At 40.4% G+C, this 10,979-nt stretch overlaps 1 long non-coding RNA gene across 1 annotated transcript; it reads left to right on the top strand.

The window, feature by feature from the left end:
* The first annotated feature begins 3,443 nt into the window (after positions 1-3,443).
* Positions 3,444-3,753, top strand: LOC127527880 (uncharacterized). The gene is made up of 2 exons (XR_007935052.1): positions 3,444-3,514; positions 3,575-3,753. It is a non-coding gene; the product is annotated as an uncharacterized LOC127527880 (long non-coding RNA).
* The last annotated feature ends 7,226 nt before the right edge of the window (positions 3,754-10,979 follow it).

Below are 10,979 nucleotides of genomic sequence, written 5' to 3'. Positions count from 1 at the left end.
ATATGTATATATATAATATATGTGTATATGTATATATATATATATATATATATATATATATATATATATATATAATATATGTGTATATGTATATGTATATATATATGACAGCAACACTCATAACAATGACAACACAATTACATTGACAATCATGTTACGTTATTTTTAAAATGTTTCCTTTACTTTTTCATAACCTCTTTAACACACTACTTCTCTGCTGCGAAGCGCGGGTATTTTGCCAGTTTATATATATAATTCACTAAGCCGCCGACAAGTAAGACGCCCATGGCACACGCAGGAAGGAGCCACGGCCACCAACTCTAAGACCATTGGATACGACGACAACTCGCAGAGCCACGCCCACCAACTCGGATGCAACGACACGGAAAAAACGCCATCATTTATGTTCGTCTGTGCTACAGTACACATGCACCTCTGAGCCACGTTGACTTTTCAGTTACGTCGCACGACCACGTGCACCATAGCAAACTGTTTTACACGCTACATACAGCAATTCGCATCTGCGACAAACATGCGTCTTCTTAGATGGTCCTGCAGGAACACGGAAAACGTTTCCCCGCCCTCCAACACTCCTTATTCCCCGACCGGCGTCCACCGCATCTGCGACAAACATGCGTCTTCTTAGATGGTCCTGCAGGAACATGGAAGATGTTTCCCCGCCCACCAACACTCCTTTCTCCTCGGCCCGCGTCTACCCTCGCTCTCTAGGCATTTACACTGCCTGTTCATGTGCCCAGACGCAAAAACTCACCGACCATCCAGTTAGTCCCTTTCGTCTGTGCTAGGAGTCCACATGCACCTCTGAGCCACGTTGACTTTTCATTATTCTTTTCGGTTACGACACCCAACCGCGTCCACCATCGAAAACCATGGGAAAGGAACAACCAAGTCCCACCCAGAAACTCTACCCCTCCTCCCACGTGATCGGGAATGCACCTCAGAGCACTGCCTGCCAACTCGAACAGCTCATCAAACACATACTCACTTGCTTTGCTCTGTACTGCTGTCCAAATCCAGCTGTGAGCCACGTTGACTGTTCTTTTGCCCTCCATGGCTACCGCTTCAAATGTATTTCATGGAAACAACACTTCTTTCAATGTTATAGAAATTCCTGCATCATGTAACTATTTCTATCAGTCTGGTTTTTTTGGAAAAATGTCATTGACGAAACTGTTGCTCTCAAACTTCGCAACATGGCTGTTGGCTTTGTTTGCCAACATTGGGATAACTTCGGCGACATAGTGTTCGTTGTTGTTAGTCACAGAGGCATTGTTATACAGTCTGCTCAACAATACACTGACTACATGAATACGTCCGGAGTCTATGGAGGCGAGGCAGAAATTGTTGCAATGTCCCAAATCCTTCCAGCTACTATCAGCATTTACTTCCAAGAACGTCCTCATGCCTCTCCTCGAGTTTACAATCCGGCCCAGCGTCTCTCCATATCCCTGCCCTTTAGCAGTCCTTTGGATCATGGGCATTACGAGGTTCTCATGCCTCTCAAATACACACGTGATAACCTTCTAGTGACATCTTTTGACGCTGTCAGTATGTGCACACAGGGTGCACACCCACTTGCTCGCCACACTAATGTGACGTCACTTGCCCACTCTCCTCTTCCTGAAAAACATTTAAAGACACACTCCCCTGAACACACGCATTCCACACAGGACTTTCAATGCACCTTTTGTTCCAAAAGCTTCTGAGTGCAGAGATATCTGAACGCACATTTAAAAAAACACAACACTAAACAAATTATGCAATGTGAACATTGCCAACAATGCTTCAAAACAACTCGCGCTCTCAAGAAACACTTACGAACTCATTCCACTCTCACCTTCAATTGCACATTTTGTAACGAGGACTTCACAGGTGTGATGGATCTCCACAACCATATGCAGATCCATTCAACACAAAGATTTGTATGCAAAATTTGCGACAAACACTTTCATGCACGCAAATACCTTACTAACCATCTCAAATACTGCTCCAAAACCTTCACGCACCAGAAATCTCTCAAAGCACATTTAAACACCCACTCCACTGAACAAACGCATTCCAAACAGATCTTTCAATGCACAATTTGTTCAAAAACGTTCCGAGTGCAGAGATATCTCAACATGCATTTAAAAACACACTCCACTGAACGAATTATGCAATGTGAACATTGCCAGCAATGCTTCAACACAACTCATTCCAATTCCCTTCAGTGTCAACACAGCACTAAATCGTTCATGCACAAACATCGCATTCAGTTTACTGGAGTGTAAAACTATCACATCTGCAACCTCATAAACTGCCCTTATTCCCCGGATATGCCTGACCCCGTCAGATTCAAATTTGCCTTTTACTTTTACCTGAAGACAATTTCCTGTTCGATTGGCATTTGCGATGACAATTAATAAGGCACAGGGACAAACTTTCAAAAAGATATGCCTGTATCAGCCAAAACCAGTCTTTACTCACGGACAATTATATGTTGCTCTCTCCAGAGTTCCATTTTTTCATTCAATTTCTGTTGTATCCTCAAACCTTCCCTTTTTAGACAACTGTGTCATTCCAGAAGTGTTCAACCATCAATAAATAATTATGCAGCGTTTGTTATGCTGCGGGTTCACTATTGTGTTGTATTTTGCTCTCTCCAGAGTTCCATCTTTTCATTCACTTACTGTTGTATTCTCAGACCAACCAGTTTTAGACAACTGTGTCTTTCCGGAAGTGTTTAGCATTCAATAAATAATTATGCATGAGATTGAGCATTAACAGGTCTGTGATGCCCTTGGATGTCCTGTACTGCATGCGCGCTACACTGAATGGATCAACCGGGGCTTGCATTTGTTCCCCACGAATGAGGAATTCATATGCTCGCACTGATTACGTCCCTACCCTTTGTACACACCCCCCCCCCCCCCCCCCCCCTCGCTACTACTATGGTCGGGTGACACAAAACACGCCGTCAATCCAGCTGTAAGCCACGTTGACTGTTCATTTGCCTTCCATGGCCACCGTTTCAAATGTATTTCATGGAAACAACACTTCTTTCAATGTTATACAGATTCCTGCATGAAGTAACTGCACGCGCGCTACACTGAATGGATCAACGTGTGTCTACCCGGCGCAGAGAGGCGTGGGTAAGCCGTTGAACCCCATTCGTGCTGCAAACCGGGGGATTCCCAGTAAGTATGAGTCATACGCTCGCACTGATTACGTCCCTGCCCTTTGTACACACCCCTCTCCCCCCCCCCCTCGCTACTACAGTGGTCAGGTGACTTGGTGGATTATATATAGAAAAGCAGCCAAAACCGCAAAGAACAATGAAAAGTCTACGTGACTCACAGGTGCATGTGGACTGTGCAAAGAGGAAAACGAGTCAGGTGACGAGTTGGGGGTGGGCACATGAGCAGGCAGTGCATACTGCAGACTAGCATGACGGAGGGGGCGGAATGGGCGTCCTTCCCCTCTCCTCCCGTTCCACCCTCCGTGCCCGAGCGCCGTCCACCCCCATCCCTCGCTCTGGGAGGAGAAGCCGCGATGGCGGTCTGTCAGTTTTCAGTCACGGACAATTGTATGTTGGTTCGTTCCGTGTATTGTTACAATGTTGCTTTTTTTGGTGATTTATTACATTACCGATTTTTCAAATGTTAATTTTCTCCCTGTGCTTAAAAATCATTAAAAAAGCGGCCTGATTATGCGGCGTATGGTACACCGCGGGTTGGCTAGTATAAGTTATTTCTTCATGTTTGGGGCCCATACAAAGAACTAAAGAAAATTCTACACCATTCACCCTAAGACTTGAAAGTCTGTAATAAGTACAGAAGGTGAAAGAGCAGAAACTTAACTTGTTAATTGTACATTTTTATATGTAAAGACTAGGGGGCTTTGACCGCTGCTCGCTTTGCTTGCCAACCCACTGGCCTGCACTACGTGCCAGCCACTTCACGTCTCTGCCGTATATGTGGATTTCACTTTCACCAAGCAACAAATCTTTTAATTCTCGTGGATACTCCACTGCATTGGGAAGAAACACTACTTTTACTTGATGGCAACACGAATTAGACGATCTACAAGTCTCTGACTTAAAGTTTAAATCCGAACAATATCTACATACTTCTGTCATATCACCTGTGTCCATATATTATATATCTTTTCACTGTTCCGTTATTTCACCCAGTAATTTTCGTTTGTTTGTGCTAATGCAATCTTTACTATCATGTGTTTGAGACTTTCGAATTTTAGTACTTTCATTATCTCTAACCTGCTCTGCATGTGTATCGTGCCAACGTTTTCTGAACCTCTTTACGACGTTCTACTTTGTCTTCTACTCTTTGTCTTTTACGGGCATGCTTAAATCTCTTAGCACAGTCTTGTCTCGCGGGACATGAAATTATCTCTCTGAAAAAGTCTTGTCTCACCCCAGGATTTTTTTATATAATAGAGAGAAAAATTTTACTGCTGAGGATTCACTGATGAAAGAAGCTATTCTCAAAACCTGCCTAAAGATTTATACTTTCTGACACAATGCATCTGGTCAGTTCTTGAAAATTTGGGTGCTTGAGAAAAAGTCATAGGGGCATTTCACTAATGTACAGACCATATGATACAGTAGCTAGAGAGCAGAGTTTTAATAAATGATTTCTCTTCTGCATGTATCATCTTCTGCTTCACTAATAGTATCTTACAAAGGAATGAAGGTATCAGACCAAAATATAATAGTAATATGTTAAGATTCATGCATTAACTCCAAAAAACAATACAAGCTATTAGTGTGTACTGTTTAGCCCAACAAAACTCTTTTACAGGACACATATACACATTTCTGATCTATTGGATGTTTGGATGTAGTCCTTAAGTCTCTTAATGTACCTTAATTCTATTTTTTGTTCAGGTACATTACCCGATCCTCTTGCTGCTATCTTCCTAAGAAATAAAAGCCTTAGGCTAAAGTTGCTGCTACGATGAAATGGGACTTTGTTGTTTCAAATCCATGTTTCTGTGATTTGCACCCCGGGGCACTGTCTGTTTTTAACACTCAGCAGGCCAGAGGGATTATCTTGGAAGTGAACATGACACATGCTCAGTGAATCTTAAACAAAAGACTTGAGGAATTTGTGGAATATGAGAACTGCATTTTAAAACTGTCTTTATCTTTCTTCAAATATTTTTAGTTATAATTATGAGTAATGTACAGTGAACTGGCATTCTGATTTTCCCGTTTTTATAATTTTATGACATAAAAAAGTGTGCGATATTATTGTAAAAAAGCAATTTTAAGTTAAGGTGATACTATAAAATGTTTTATGAAATTGTAGTTCATACTACACATTACATATTTTTCTTGTTTCTGGGTTTTCATCTTCTTGAATTGATAGCCATCACTGGTATAAATATATGGTGCTTATTACTTTGAACTGTGCTAAAGTCAAATGTTCCTGAAAAATCATACATAAAGATACTGACAAAGAGGATCCCTTTGTAGCAATGCACTTCACCCAGAAAAATGTCTTTCAGATTAAAGGTATCAGAGTGATAATTTAACAAATAATGGAGGTAGAGAAAAACGGAAGAAGAAAGAATAAGACAGAAGTTACCCCTCTGGCTGAGACTGCAGTATCCTCCATCCCAACAGGTAGAGAAGATTTGCCCTCTTGTCTAAAACAAAGTACCATGGGAGCACTTAATTTCTCACCACCCATCTCTTTCTCTCTCTGTGTTGCACAATCCTGGCCTTTACTTCCTCTCAATAAGCTTACACATCTGCCCTACACCTGGCTCTAGGGTCAAGGGTTGTTCTGTAGTAAAGAAATTCCCTAAAATTTCTGGAGCAACTATCTTTTTGCCACGAAGACCCCAGTTTTAAAACCTATTGACATCTCCTGTTGTCTCTGCATTTTTGAACATTCAATAGTCATTGAAAAAATAAACATATTGGACAATCTTCATGGCCATTCCCTTGCTGCCCTCCAGCAAAGGGATTGATAAGTACTGATCTCCATCCAGTCTTCTCAAAACTCAACGTTGAATAGATATGTTGGCCACTACATCTTCTTCTACTGGCCGTTTGTTACTAACTATAGGACAAGGTCTTGTCTGCCGACCTTGGCCTCAGGTAACTGCTGGGTTGTCTTACCTTTAGAGCTTCAATCCACTTAGACACACATCCACATTCATTGCTCGAGTTTATAGTTTAAAACATACCTAATGCATAAGTCTTTTTGATGTGGGAGGGACAAAAAGATTATTGCCTCACTGAGGCTCAAGGAGAATGTTCAGATTGTACAGAGACAGTGGCCAGGCCTTGAATGTTGTACAAAATGGGAAGAAGTACAATAGAAATGTACCTATTGTGAGTACCATGGTGGACAGATGGGCATCCTGGCTGGATGGCGGCATGACATCCTACCAAAATAGAAGGTGCTAAGGGATGGACAAGCAGAAGCCCGAGGCCAGGAGCGGTTCCATCCCCAATACGTTAGGTGACAGCAGTCCACTGGAGACGTCCCAGCTCCCGTGGAAGTTAGTTAGTTTATGAGAAATAAGAGTTCAACCCTTTCAAGGTCCCTGGGGATCCTGTCAGAAGAGGATTGCCCTGGTTCCTAAACAACCTGAAAGTGCTCCCCACAATTCATGCATTATACAAATACTTTACCTGAATTTATGATTGTGTTGGGTATTATTTGGTCTGGGGTGTGGGGCTCAGTAACACCCATTACTGGTTACACATTATAATAGAGAAGTATAACTTCAGTTATGCTTCAAATTTTAAAATGCTTATTTTAACAATAAAGGTTGCTTTAAGAAACTAAAAACTGTGTACTGTAATCTGTTCTGTGCTGTTATATGGCAAGCTATATAAATAAAATAACTACAGAAATATAGTATAATAATAATGACAAATCCCTCTGAAGTTGGTGGTTGAATAATTCAGTGATGAGTAATTTTAGGTATTTTTGATTAATACAGATGTTAACAGATTTGCTACCTTCCAAATAAATTGAGGTCAAGTTTCATTTAGTCAGGTCAATTAGAGATATAAATAGGATTTTCTTTTTTTATTTGTCAGTATTAGTGCTGCAGTTTCTTACAGTGATACTCTTTATGCATATGTATTTAAGGCATGTATTTTACTTAATAAATGTGTTCAGTTTTTAGTTTTTATTTACTTAGGTCTCACTTTGTTTGTGTTGGTTTTTAAACATAGTCTCACATTATTATTGTGATAGTATCAAAAGGAGTTCATACCTCATAAAAATGAAGCAAGCTTTCTTGACAAATATTTCTGCTATAATTAACATACATATATTTTAACAGGACTTGCTCTTGCACATGATTACTCAGTGTTACTCAGCACGTCAGAGGATCTTGATGTATGTGATAAGCCGGTGAGAAGAGAGGGGGCACAGAACTTTCTCTTCTTCTTCTCTCCCCGCAGCACTGAGGAACAGTGAAGGCAGTTAACTCCGCCCCTTCCAGTTTGTGTACCATAAGAAGCCTGGCTGCCCGGAAGAAGGCAAGATGGTGCTCCTGTGATTGACCCATATTGTGACAGCTTAAAAGCTTATTATTTGTAATTTTGCCCAAAAATACATAGTTTGTCTCCTAAAATACATTTGTTTTTGTTTTGGACCAAGCATTAAACTGGATGACCCGGTTGGTGTCCCAAATTTTTCTCTGTTACTTTGACTTGTCATTCCTGCACCCAGCCACAAGAGTTACATAATCTCCATTCTAGTGTGGCTAAAGCAAGCCATCCTTCTAAGGACAGCAAACTATCTAAAAGAGCAATGAAATGAGCGAAAAACAGTTGTGTCACACTACCATGCAGTGTTATTACACTGGTATCAGAATCAGGACAAGTAGATGACCTATGGTCTGACTCAGAAAATAGCTGAGTGCAGTGGGGATCCAAAAATGGACTCTCTGGGCTACTCTGTGATGTTCATGGAGAATATCAAATCCTAGATCTGGGATAGTCAATACATCACTACCTCTGCAGTTCCACAAACGAAGGTTCATCTGACTGCATATAATAATCAGATTACCACCCAGAGGTGACACTTCAGGACTTAAAACCCCTGCTGCGCTCCCTGAAAGCAAAATGATCACAAACAGCATAAACAAAGAAAATCCCACTGTTTCAAAGAGTTTGTAAGTCATTACAAGCTGTTGCATGTGGTCACTGGGGCAGCTGACCTTTTGAAGGGAGTCCTTTGTAATGGCACTGACTGGTGATGACATCACTGCTGAGTCAGCAACAGTAAAAAAACTGACTTTCCATATGCAAATAAGCAGCATCAATTTCAGCTGCAGTTAAGAACCGTAATAATGAGTGATTTTCATTTTAGTGTGACTAAAGCAAGCAATCCTTCTAAAGACTATGAGCTACCTAAATGAGCAATAAAGTGAACAATAACTCATTGTGTCAGTGTTGCCATGCAGAATACAGTGATGTATTAATAAAAGTTTGATGGAACCGACTCAAGCAGCTGTAAGGGGAGGCAGAAAACAGGATCAGCAGTAACGCGAGGCTGGTAGAAATATATTGGTCTGAGCTGATGGATACAAAGGGGGAAAACTTCCAAAGGACTGCTACCAATACACAAAAAGGTTTACCTTCCCAGTTACGGCAGCCAACAGTTGTAGGAGACTTAGCATATGCTGCTGCACTCAGCAACTCATACTGTAATAAGCAATTCAGATGAGGAGACAACAGAGGTACTCCAGGGCACGGCATTGGAAAGGAAAGCTGCTAGTGCATTCTTGTTAATATGCCCAGGAAAAAAGGGAGACCATAATGTAAAAACGTATTTGACCCTTTCCTGATACCTTTATTTTGGTAAATTATTGACACGGAATGTTTTCTGGTCTTCAACCAATATCTAACATTTGATAAGACAGAACATGAAAGAAGAAACAAAGTTACTGTGTGAATGATAACTGAAGCCCTAGACTTAATATCTAGGTATGCCTCCGTTAGCTTCAATGACTGCAAACAAATGGAGAAACATTTTTAGGTTTCCAAGCAAAAATGGTTTGTTTCAGTTCCTGCCACATTTCTATTAGGTTTATGTCTAGATATGACTAATCTAATCCAAAACTTTATTGACTTTTGTTTGTGTTTATAATTTTCTGCATGAAGATGTGCTACTGCTTCAACTCACAGACTGATGACCAGGTAGTCTTCTTTAGAATATTCTCTAAACAGAATACATCGCTTTTTCAATTACAGAAAGTCTACAAGACCCTCAGGCTACAAAGCATTTCCTCAGCATCATGCTATAACTACCAGTTTTAACTATTGTTATGATATTCTTATATTGGAGTAGATGTAATTGCTTTTTCCCACATATTATTATTATTACATGAGACTCACTCTAGAATGTTCTATGGATAGATAAGAGAAATGCCAAACTTTCTCCCAAAAGGCCTGGGTTTATTCCAGGGTTTCCTATCAAATGACAGACAAACATTTTATGGTTGTCTTGGTTACCAGTGATTTCCTCCTTGCTCCATTTCTTTTCTTAATATGGAGTCATGAACTCAGTGGAGGCAAGAGAAACCTACATTTCTTTGAATGTGTTTCTAGGATCTTCTGTGCCTTCCAGGATGATTTTTGCTGTACCCTTGAAGTATATTTGGCAGGCTGGTCCTTTCTGGAAATATTCATCACCATTCCAAGTATTTCCAAATTTAAGAATATGGCTGTCAACCCCTGTCCAGTGGATTCCCAGAACCTTTGAAATAGCTTTTTAGATATCAACATTAGTGCTCTGAAATGTTCAGAAAGGTGTTTTAATTGTAGCATATTGTGATTGTTAAATCTCTTTGCTGGCAACTTGGCTGTGTTGGTCAAGGTTAGAATAAGTAAGGTATATACTAGCAAACCGTGCTTGCCAATATTTCACAAGAATAAAAGCATTAATGAAGTGATGATGAGAGAGAGAAGAATATCACACGTTACAATAAGAAAGCAGATTATTTTAATAAGTAGTGACTTGTTAGAAGACTCAGTATTAGAATAGTCACATGATTAGTATGGGATGTTATTATAGTCACTTACAACAGCATGAATATTTACAATACAAAGTGTAACATGAACAGATTAAAAGAACATATTGGATAAGGAGGGAAATGCAGGGCACATGTAAGTCAGTATGTGTGAAGTGTGGCGGTCAGGTAATGTAGTATACCGATGTCTATAATAATTGTCGGAAAATGCAATTTGTTGCATAAATGTTATTGTCAGCGAAAATATTCCCCTGTATGTAACCCGCAAGTACCTGTACGTTTAACCCGGGTTTCGATGTAACTCTGGAAAATGTAGTGTGCAACAGGCCTTGGGCAAAAACAGGGCCTGGCAAATAAACTCCGAAGTTATTAAACCTTTGTCCTTGTAACTTGGTGATAGTGATACAACATGCTAAACAAACGGGGAGTTGCCTACACCATAATATAAAGGGAATATCTTGTTTTGAGTTGCCAGTGTTATGGAATCCCTGTAGTTTTTCCATTGTAATGTTTCCTGTTGTCTGGCAGTTTGCCGCTTCTCTTCAGAAAGGTTGTGTGTGTAATTCGTTTTTGGTTCACTGACTAGGTGCAAAACTTGTGCCGCTGATCTTCGGATAATGTAGCTATGTGGTTTGTCATATGTTGTCTTTGTTGTTCTAAGGCATCTTGCCTGCGCTGGTTGGTCTGGCATGATGTAGATGTTTCTGCTTCTGTATGTTAGTGTGAGTATGTAGGCCGCAGAGACTGCTTCTATTGGTCACAGCTAGGCTGTATGTGCCTTTTCATTTTATCAGGAGGTGTAAAATGGTAGTGTCATATTGCAGCTTCTGTTAGTAACAAAGTATGCACCAAATAAACAGTCAAATACCACAGTCGATATTGATCACATTGAAGAATTGAAGACTTGAAGATAAGCCTTAGACCAAAACTCTACCAGAAACACAGATTCCTCG

Source organism: Erpetoichthys calabaricus, chromosome 5 (assembly GCF_900747795.2).
Source record: "Erpetoichthys calabaricus chromosome 5, fErpCal1.3, whole genome shotgun sequence".
NCBI classification, from domain to species: Eukaryota; Metazoa; Chordata; class Cladistia; order Polypteriformes; family Polypteridae; genus Erpetoichthys; species Erpetoichthys calabaricus.
The sequence above is the reverse complement of the archived record's forward strand: the minus strand, read 5'-3'. Positions and strand labels throughout refer to the sequence as shown.